General features: G+C 35.1%; 1 pseudogene; it reads left to right on the top strand.

The window, feature by feature from the left end:
• The first annotated feature begins 276 nt into the window (after window positions 1–276).
• LOC101288000 (transmembrane emp24 domain-containing protein 7-like) lies at window positions 277–911 on the top strand (annotated as a pseudogene).
• Window positions 912–10,022: the final 9,111 nt, after the last annotated feature.

Consider the following 10,022-nt stretch of genomic DNA (forward strand, 5'->3'; position numbering starts at 1 on the left):
AAATGGTTTTCCTTTAAGTTCTTAAATGGAGTACGTATTGTCAGCATAAATTTGGGGACATTATCCATTTTAAAAACTCAGGAGTCTTGTTTCCCAGATCGTTCCCAGCACTAGGCCCTGGTTGTTCAGCAACCCTCACCCACACCCAGCGGATCACTGCTCATCCTTAATCTCTCTTAGGCTCAGAGAGACTCTACAGTGCGTGCCCTGAGTTGGTGCAGACCCGACCCTAGTCTCTCCACAGCTCTGTAGAGGCAACCACCACAGCATCTCCAGATGCCGCGGATGGTGTCAGCGCAGAGCTGGGCAGACGCCGCAGGTCACTGGGCCACTGCTGCTAATGGTGCCCACCTGGTGGCACTGAGATCAGATTCAAACTGCCCAACTATGCCTAGCAGTGCTTCTACTAGGACATTACGCCTGTCACCAAGTACACCCTCGAGTTCCAGGCGACTACTGGCAGTCACTATGATGTAGATTGTCGATCTGACGGCCCTGATGGCAATATGTTATACAAAAAGATGAAGAAACAGCCTTCAAAACTGGGACATACAAATTTTGTGTCAGCAATGAATATTCTGCTTTCACACATAAAATACATAAAATCGTATATTTTAATTTTGAAGTTGGAGAAGGCCCACCTTTGTTTCCTAGTGAGAACTGAGTCAGGGCTCTTACCCAGATGGAATCTGCCTGTGTTTCAATTCATGTAACTCTGAAGTCTGTCATCAACTTTCAGACTCATTTCCGTTTGAGAGAAGCTCAAGGCCTAAGCCAGCCAAGGATCTAAATATAAGAGTGGCTTGGTCAGTAGAAGCCCGCATTCTTCTGGTGGTTAGCATAGGGCTGGTATTTCTTCTGAAAAGTCTTTTTCAGTTAAAATAACCACCATAACTAATGTTGGATCATAACTACGTTTTGAGAATTCATGCACCCTAATCACTATACTATTGCTGTCCTCTAATTTTAGGTACAGAAGAACTTAATACTGGCAACATTTTTAAAACCTTATTCATACACTTGTTGGGGGGTGATGTGCAGTGCATAGCCTCAAACTTTGGAAAGGACACCTTTTTTTATTTGTACAGGTAGAAAAACTTTGGAACTTATTGTGATCTATTCAAAATTCAACACCAATGATGTTGGTGTTGTTTATATCTACTCTTCTGTACACTAAACTTTGTTATTTTGATTCCTTTTAGCCATTTAAAAGTATTTTTCTTTTAGGTTGTGGATATTTTTAAAACCTTACATTTAATGTCCACGTGCGTTGTGAAGGAAGATAATTGCCTTTTAACTGTTTATAGCAAATAAAATTTTGTTTTTAAGAAAATCAAAAGTGATTAATTGTAGCCCAAGCCCTATTCTGCACTGTTTAATTTTATGGGAAAAAATAGAACATAGAAATGTCATTTAATATTGATATAATTTTAAACTGATACATCATGGTTTAATTTATTTCTCACTAGCTTAGAAAATGTCACATTTTTCTTTTGGGGGCTTTATTCTATGGTTTATAACCAGATATGTTTTTTATTCACAAAGACAATCTTATCAAACAAAAAATAGTATGTTTCAATAACAAATTAGCATTTACACAAGCCTTAATATCAGACTGTTATAACAGGTATAATATTTACAGGAAAAAAGTTAAGGCACTTCTATTAGGGGGCAAATAAATGAGAAAAAATTTAGTGAGTTACCTGCACACATTACATTGTCAGTGTTTTTTCCAAAGAAAGCAGGTGATCTGTTTTATTTTAGCATTTTAATTGGCTGGTTCTTGCTCTTATACGAATTTCACTTCTTTGTCATTCCCAGTTAAAATTGACGGTTGTAATGTAATATTAGTATCATAAAAATGCCATACATTTTATCCTGATTGGTGTGATGCACTGAGAAGTTTGTTTCTTTGTTTTTTTCTTTGGTTTTTCTTTTTGTTTTTTCTTTTTTTTTGTCTTGCACATGCTATTTGTATAATCTCCGGTTAGTGACCCTAAGGTGATTTAAAAATTTAGAATGCTGTGTGTGCTTCTTATTTGATAATCTTCATTGACTGTACTTCATTTAATGAGTGTTAAATAGTGCATATTCTGTACACTATAGGGTTTGGACTGTTTTTGCATTTTATAGCTTGTATAGATTGAGCTGATTGAAATAAGACTTTGTTCCAAGTATTCTGGAATAGAATATGAGATGATGACAAACTGTATAGGTCTTTAAAGCTTTTCTGCTGTTAAAAAATAATTTGCAACTGCTTTTTGCCATGCCTCTCTCCCTCACCCTAAAATGCTGAGTGCTAAATAAGACTGTTATATTGTAGAGACTTTGATATGTGGTACCATAGAAAACTGGTTGGATAGCTCTTACCACTACTTATTAGAAGTTAACTCTTAATTCTAAGCTGTCTTTAAAAGTGTATACACTTCAGCATGTATAAGCAAAACAAATTCAAGTTGCTCTGCTTCCTAATTTCAAACAATACAATGTATCAAGGGATGAACATGTTTTCAACCCTTTAATTCTAAAATTTTTGAAGACCAAATAGCTATTCCTTAAACAATACTTACCAATGGATTAGAAGTGAATTTTAAAGTTGTGCAGATTTATCTATTAGGGTTCTTATATCGGCTTGCTTTGTGTCAAGTGCCTGGTGTGATGGATACTGCAGAAGTTAGAATTTGAAGTTAAAAGATTGGAGGGCAAGTAGCAATATAGGCACTGTGACCTTGAGCCCCTATCAATTTCCTGTTGAAGCTATAAAAAATTACCATAAACTTAGTGACTTAAAACAATACAAGTTTATTCTCTTATAGTTCTAAAGGGAAGAAGTAAATAAATGAGTGTTAATGAGGGTAAAGTAAGGTGTCATCTGGGTCAGCTGTCTGGCAGCTTTAGGGTGAGTCTGTTCCTTGCCTCTTTTACTGGCTGCATTATCCCAATCTCTGTTTCTGTGGTCACATTGCTTTCTCCTCTCTTGTACTCAAACCTCCTTCTGAATCCTTCTCATAGACTCTTGGGATTATCTCGGACCCACCCAGATAGTCCACGATAATCCCCTCAACTCATGATCCTTAATCACATCTATATGTCCTTTTTGCTATATAAAGTAATATTCACAGGTTCCAGAGATTAGGAAGTGGATAACGTTTGGGGACCATTATTTAGCCTACCACAAGCACTTCAGTCTTGCTGAAGATGTGTGTGTGTGTGTGTGTGTGTGTGTGTGTGTGTGTGTGTTTACAGCAATAAAGATGAACAAATGTTTACCTGCTGTTTTCCATAACTCATACTGTAAAGACTATTAAAACACACAGTTTATTTTCATTGTTACCATTATTAATATTCCACTGAAAATCCCACTACATATGCCAGCTAAAGCAAGTTGTCCACAAACAGGATTGTATATAATTATAATTCTTATATTGTATTCTGCAACTTTATAAATGCCCCTCTATATTTAGATTTGAAAATTTTAAACACTTATGTTAACAGGATTGATAAGCATGGGCATATATTAAATGTCCTTTGCTGGTTGCCTGTCTGCTCCACTGTTTTGAGATACTTACACCTTAATTAAGCAGAGTTGGGTATCATCACTGTGCTGAGATTGGTATAGATAATGCACTTATTTAATCTGTTTTTATCAAAACATCATGATATTAAGTTATTACCAAAAATAATTTTCTTTTTCAAATTTATTAGTAATTTATTATATTATAGAGTAAATGTTCCAAGTAAAAGAAAATAATTTTAAGATTGGATAGCAAAAACGTAGGTATTTAAAAACTCCACATAATGTCCACTGTGTATAAAGTGACATTAAAAAAGTAAGTGTTGTATAAGGTTGAGAAATTAAGGAAAAGCAAACTGACATAACTACTGATACACTTACTGATGAGCCTTAAGACAGCCTCTTCAATAAGTGGTGCTGGTAAAACTGGGCAGCTACATGTAAAACAATGAAATTAGAACACTCTCTAACACCATACACAAAAACAAACTCAAAATGGATTAAAGACCTAAATGTAAGGCTAGACACCATCAAACTCTTAGAGGAAAACATAGGCAGAACTCTTTATGACATAAATCACAGCAAGATCCTTTTTGACCCACCTCCTAGAGAAATGGAAATAAAAACAAAAATAAACAAATGGGACCTAATGAAGCTTAAAAGCTTTTGCACAGCAAAGGAAACAATAAACAAGACAAAAAGACAACCCTCAGAATGGGAGAAAATATTTGCAAATGGAGCAACTGACAAAGGACTAATCTCCAAAATTTACAAGCAGCTCACACAGCTCAACATTTAAAAAGCAAACAACGCAATCCAAAAATGAGCAGAAGACCTAAATAGACATTTATCCAAAGAAGATATACAGATTGCCAACAGACACATGAAAGAATGCTCAACATCATTAATCATTAGAGAAATGCAAATCAAAACTACTCTGAGATATCATCTCACACCAGTCAGAATGGCCATCATCAAAAAATGTACAAACAATAAATCCTGGAGAGGGTATGGGAAAAGGGAACTCTCTTGCCCTGTTGGTGGGAATGTAAATTGATACAGCCACTATGGAGAACAGTATGGAGGCTCCTTAAAAAACTAAAACTACCATGTGACCCAGCAAACCCACTACTGGGCATATACCCTGAGAAAACCGTAATTCAAAAAGAATCATGTACAAAATATTCATTGCAGTTCTATTTACAATAGCCATGACATGGAAGCAACCTAAATGTCCATCAACAGATGAATGGATAAAGAAGATGTGGCACATATATACATTGGAATATTACTCAGCCATAAAAAGGAACAAAACTGAGTTATTTGTAGTGAGGTGGATGGACCTAGAGACTGTCATACAAAATGAAGTAAGTCAGAAAGAGAAAAACAAATACCGTATGCTAACACATATATGTGGAATTTTTAAAAAATGGTCATGAAGAACCTAGGCACAAGATGGAAATAAAGATGCAGACCTTCTAGAGAATGGACTTGAGGACATGGGGAGGGGGAAGGGTAAGCTGGGACAAAGTGAGAGAGTGGCATGGACATATATACAATACCAAATGTAAAATATTTAGCTAGTGGGAAGCAGCTGCATAGCACAGGGAGATCAGCTCGGTGCTTTGTGACCACCTAGAGGGGTGGGATAGGGAGGGTGGGAGGGAGGGAGATGCCAGAAGGAAGAGATATGTATATGTATAACTGATTCACTTTGTTATAAAGCAGAAACTAACACACCATTGTAAAGCAATTATACTCCAATAAAGATGTTAAAAAAAAAAGAAGTAGGACAGCAGGGATCCTTGTTCCCTCTTCTTGCAAATGTCTAGGGGAAGAGTTTTCATTGCTGTATCCAGATGCTTTTCTGTCTTTCCACCCAGCCTGGCCACTACTGTTCTACCTCTTCCAGAAAGCCACTTTTCCATCACCAAAACTGTTAGACCTGTGTCTTGATTACTCTCTTCAAGGAAAGTTAGCCTGTTTGTATTGGTTCCCTTTGCCCCTGAGGCTCTCGGGGAGACACAGAGGGCCCATTGGAGTCTGCACATACACTGGGTTGTCTTACAGGAGAGGAATGCTGAGGTTGTGAAATTTATTTCAGTTTCTTTGAAGTACGAACCAAGCCTGTTTGTTGTCTCAATGGGAGAGATGGTCTCGTTTTCCAAGTTCCTCACTGCATTTTTCAATTCTGAGAAAAAAAAGGGGTCAGAGCCTTGTATTCACATGTACAATGTGATGAGCAAGAGAAGAGAGATGCACGAAGGAGGGTTTTCAGATAGCTACTCCTGGTTCACATGTCAACTTGACTTTTAGAGAATTTTCACATGAAAATGACACCTTGTCAGCCATTGAAGAACACCTGGGATGAAATCTTCTTCATGGATGTCAGTGACCACTTGTTAATGACAGTATCACTAGGAATACAAGCAGCAGAATGAGACCAACTTGCATATAAACCTCTAACACCACCCACGAATAACTTTTGATGAAATTATTGAGGTATATTAAAGTTTTTGAAATCACCACTCTTACCTGTTGTAAAAATAATACAGGCTTTTTATAGTCTGTATGCAACTGGTTAAAGTTTGATAGTTGTTTATATTCAGCTGGGTATGCATATATAAGTAGAAAATGCATATCTATTCAGACATTAAAAAAAAAAACAACTCAGGAGTATTGAGTTTTATCAACTTTGCAAAGACCCTTCTAGGAGTTACAAAACAGAGCTCCCATTCCAGTCCCAGAAGAAAGTTTTGCTATTCATGTCAGCTCACTAGAAAAGGCTATCAGCTTTCCACTATAACCCACCAAGCTGGGTAATTTTGGGAGAATGATGGGCCAAGCCTAGTTCTCAATAAACTATTGTCTTCCTCAGTAACCACTCCAGATAACTTCTGGAACCATGTGGTTATTTCGATTTTTAGGAGCAATCAGTCTCCAGATGAAGTTATCTGTGCACAAATTCTTTTTATCCAACATCTAGATGTTACTCAGGGGAAAAAATGTCTCAGCTTGTTGCAGGAGAAGGAAGTCAGTGGGAGGCTACTTCAGAAAGTCAGTGGGAAGGTCCCTTTAGTGATATTAATTTAACTGTAAGGAAGAATCAAAGTAACCTGGATTCAACGATCTCTCCTCCCCGCAAGACAAACTTCAAAGGACTCGGTTTTCCTCATAGGCAGGTCTTTCTAGCTCCCTTGCTTTCCTAATTATCAGAACTAAGAGGGTTTCTGGGAGAGAAGTGGTTCCCCTGTTGTCTCTCTTTATAACAGACTTGGAGCTTGTAACTGACACCTCCCAAAGGCAGGGGGCCTGTTTGCTGAAAGCCTTACTCTCCCTGGCACACCATTCATGCCACGAATAAATAGGAGACCAATGCTTCAAGGCTCTAGTGGACCTGGCAGAACAAACTGACCAGCATTCCCAGCCTGGGTCCCAGCTGTATACACATGATACTCAACCTGACAAACCGAACTTCCCAATTCAACTGTTTTTCTGCCTAATACACACTCATGTGCAGATCTGATTTCACCCATTAAAACTGCTTTTATCAATGATCAATGCAAAAAAAATAGTTACTTGAAAAATTTTGCAACTCAATTGAAAATCTCCATTACATGAGCTATTTATTGTAACACTCTATGATCCTAATATAAGGATCCATTATTTGTCTTAGGAGGACCCAGGAGATATTTTCTCACTTTTAATGAGTGGTATGATTCTTTGTATTGAATATAATAACTATAATAGCCTTTAATATTTCCCTTTGTGTCTTGGTTGCTAGAAATCTCAGAACTCAAACCGATGCAAAATTGCCCAAAATTCCCATTCTTCTTTATGTTTTCAGTCCCTTAAATTTAGTCTTAAATGTTCATTATAATATGTGTCATTATTGTAAATCATTTCAAACTTTCTATGAAATATGAAAGTAGATAAGGGCATAAATTATAAATAAATATATATATATATACCCTTTGGGAAGAGATATTAAAGGCTTTCTTGTTTTGATTATAATATAATAATGGCTCTTAAGCATAAGCTGACACTTGTTTCCAACACATGTACTTTTTTTTACTATTGAGGCATAATTCACATACCATAAAATCTACACTTTAAAGCATACAATTCACAAAATTGTACAATTACTACTATATAATTCCAGACATTTTCATCACCCCCAAAGAAACTCTGTACGCATTATCAGTAGCTCTCCATTCTTTATTTCTCTATCCCCTGGCAACTAATAATCTACTTTCTGTCTCAATGAATTTGCCTATTCTGGACATTGCATACAAATGGAATACTAAAATATAGTCTTTTGTGCCTAGGTTCTTTTACTTAGCATAATGTTTTCAAGGTTCAACTATGTTGTAGCATGCATCTGTACTTCATTCCTTTTTATGGCTATGTAATATTCATTTGTATGGATATACCACATTTTATTTATCTATTCATTTGTTGATAGATATTTGGGTTATTTCACTTGCTGACTATTGTGAATAATAATGCTATGTACATTCATGTATAAGTTTTGGTGTGGACGTAAGTGTTCAATTCTCTTGTGTATATCCCTACAGATGAAATTGCTGGGCCATATTGTAACTCTATTTGACTTTTGAAGGAAACACTAAAGTGGTTTTCACAGTGGCTACATCACTGTACATTCCCACCAACAATATATGAGAGCTCCTATTCTTCTGAATCCTTGCCAAAACGTATTTTCTGTTCTAATTTTTCTGTTTTCATTTCAGCCATCCTAGTAGGTTTGAAGTATTTTATTGTGGTATTGATTTGTGTTTTCCTAATGACTTATGATATTTGGTATCTTTTCATGTGCTTCCTGGACATTTGCAGATCTTATTTGGAAAAATGTTTGTTCAGACCCTTCATGTTTAAATTATGCTGTCTTTTTACTGCTGAGTTGTAAGAGTTTGTTATATAGTCTGTATACCAGACGCTTATCAGATATATGATTTACAAATATTTTCTCCCATACTGTAGGCTGTCTTTTCACTTTCATCAAAATGTCATTTTAAGCAAAAACATATTTGAATTTTATGTAGTCATTTATTTATATCTTTCTTCATTGTTTTAACTTTTGTTGTCATATCTAAAATATCATTGTATAACCCACTGTCACAAATAATTAGGCCAACTTTTTTCTAAGAGTTTTACAGTTTTCCTAAGCATTTTATTCTTTTGTTCGTATTATAAATGTAATAGTTTCCTCAATTTAAATTTCATATTGTTTATTGCAAATGTTATAGAAATACAATTGCTTCTTTTATATTGATCTTGTATCCTGAAAACTTGCTGAAATACTTTCATTATAATAGGTTTGTGTGTATGTGATCTACATAAAGATCATGCCATATGAAAATAAAGATACTTCTACTTCTTAATTTACAATTTGGATGCAAATTTTAAAATTTATTTTAATCAATTTATTTTTTGCTTGCCTAACTGCAATGGCTAGAATCTCCAGTTCAATGTTTAATAAAATTGGCAAGAGGGGACATATGTGCCTTTTCCTAATCTTAGGGGGAAAGTTTTCACTCTTTCACATTAAGTATTATGTTAGCTGTGGGTTTTTCATAGATGCCTTTTTTCCTTTATCAATAATTCCCTTCTATTACTGGTTTGATGAGTGTTTACCATAATAGGTGTTGAATTTTTGACAAGTGTATTTTATGTATCTATTGAGATGATCATTGTGTCCTTTATTCTATGATTATTGTATATTACATTGATTGATTTTCATATATTTACTCAACCTTGCATACCTGTGATAAATCTCATTTTGTTATGGTATATGTTCTTTTTTTATATGTTGCTGGATTTGACTTGTTAACATTTTGTTGAGGAATTTTTTCATCTCTATTCATAAGAGATATGATCTGTATTTTTTTCCTTATGATGTCTTTGTCTGGATTTGGTATCAGGGTAATATTATTCTCATAAAATGCATTGGAAGCTAGTCTCTATTCTAGTTTTTGGAAGATTTTGTGAATGATTGTTGTTAATTCTTTAACTGCTTGGTAGAATTCACTAGTGAGCCATCTTCTTCTGCAGTTTTTTAATGGAAAGTTTTTTATTACTTATTCAATCTCTATTTGGTATAGATATATTCATATTTTTATTTCCTCCTGAGTCAGTTTCAGTAGTTTGTGACCTTCTAGAAATTTTCGCATTTCATCTTGTTTATTTAACTTGTTGACTTTCAAATGCTCATAGTATTTTCTTTCTATTTTTGTAAGGCTAGTAGTAATGTCATCTCTTTCATTCCTAATGTTAGAAATTTGAGTCTTCTGTAATATTTTTCTGTCACATGAGCTAAACTGTTAATTTTATTGATTGATCAAAGAACCAATTTTTTATTTCATTGATTTTATCCATTTTCTATTCTCTATTGTACTTGCTTCCTCTCTACTCTTATTATTTCCTTCTTTCTGCTAAATTTAGGTACAGCTTGCTCATCTTTTTCCAATTCCTTGAGATGTGAAGTTAG

Source organism: Orcinus orca, chromosome X (assembly GCF_937001465.1).
Source record: "Orcinus orca chromosome X, mOrcOrc1.1, whole genome shotgun sequence".
In the NCBI taxonomy this organism is placed as follows: Eukaryota; Metazoa; Chordata; class Mammalia; order Artiodactyla; family Delphinidae; genus Orcinus; species Orcinus orca.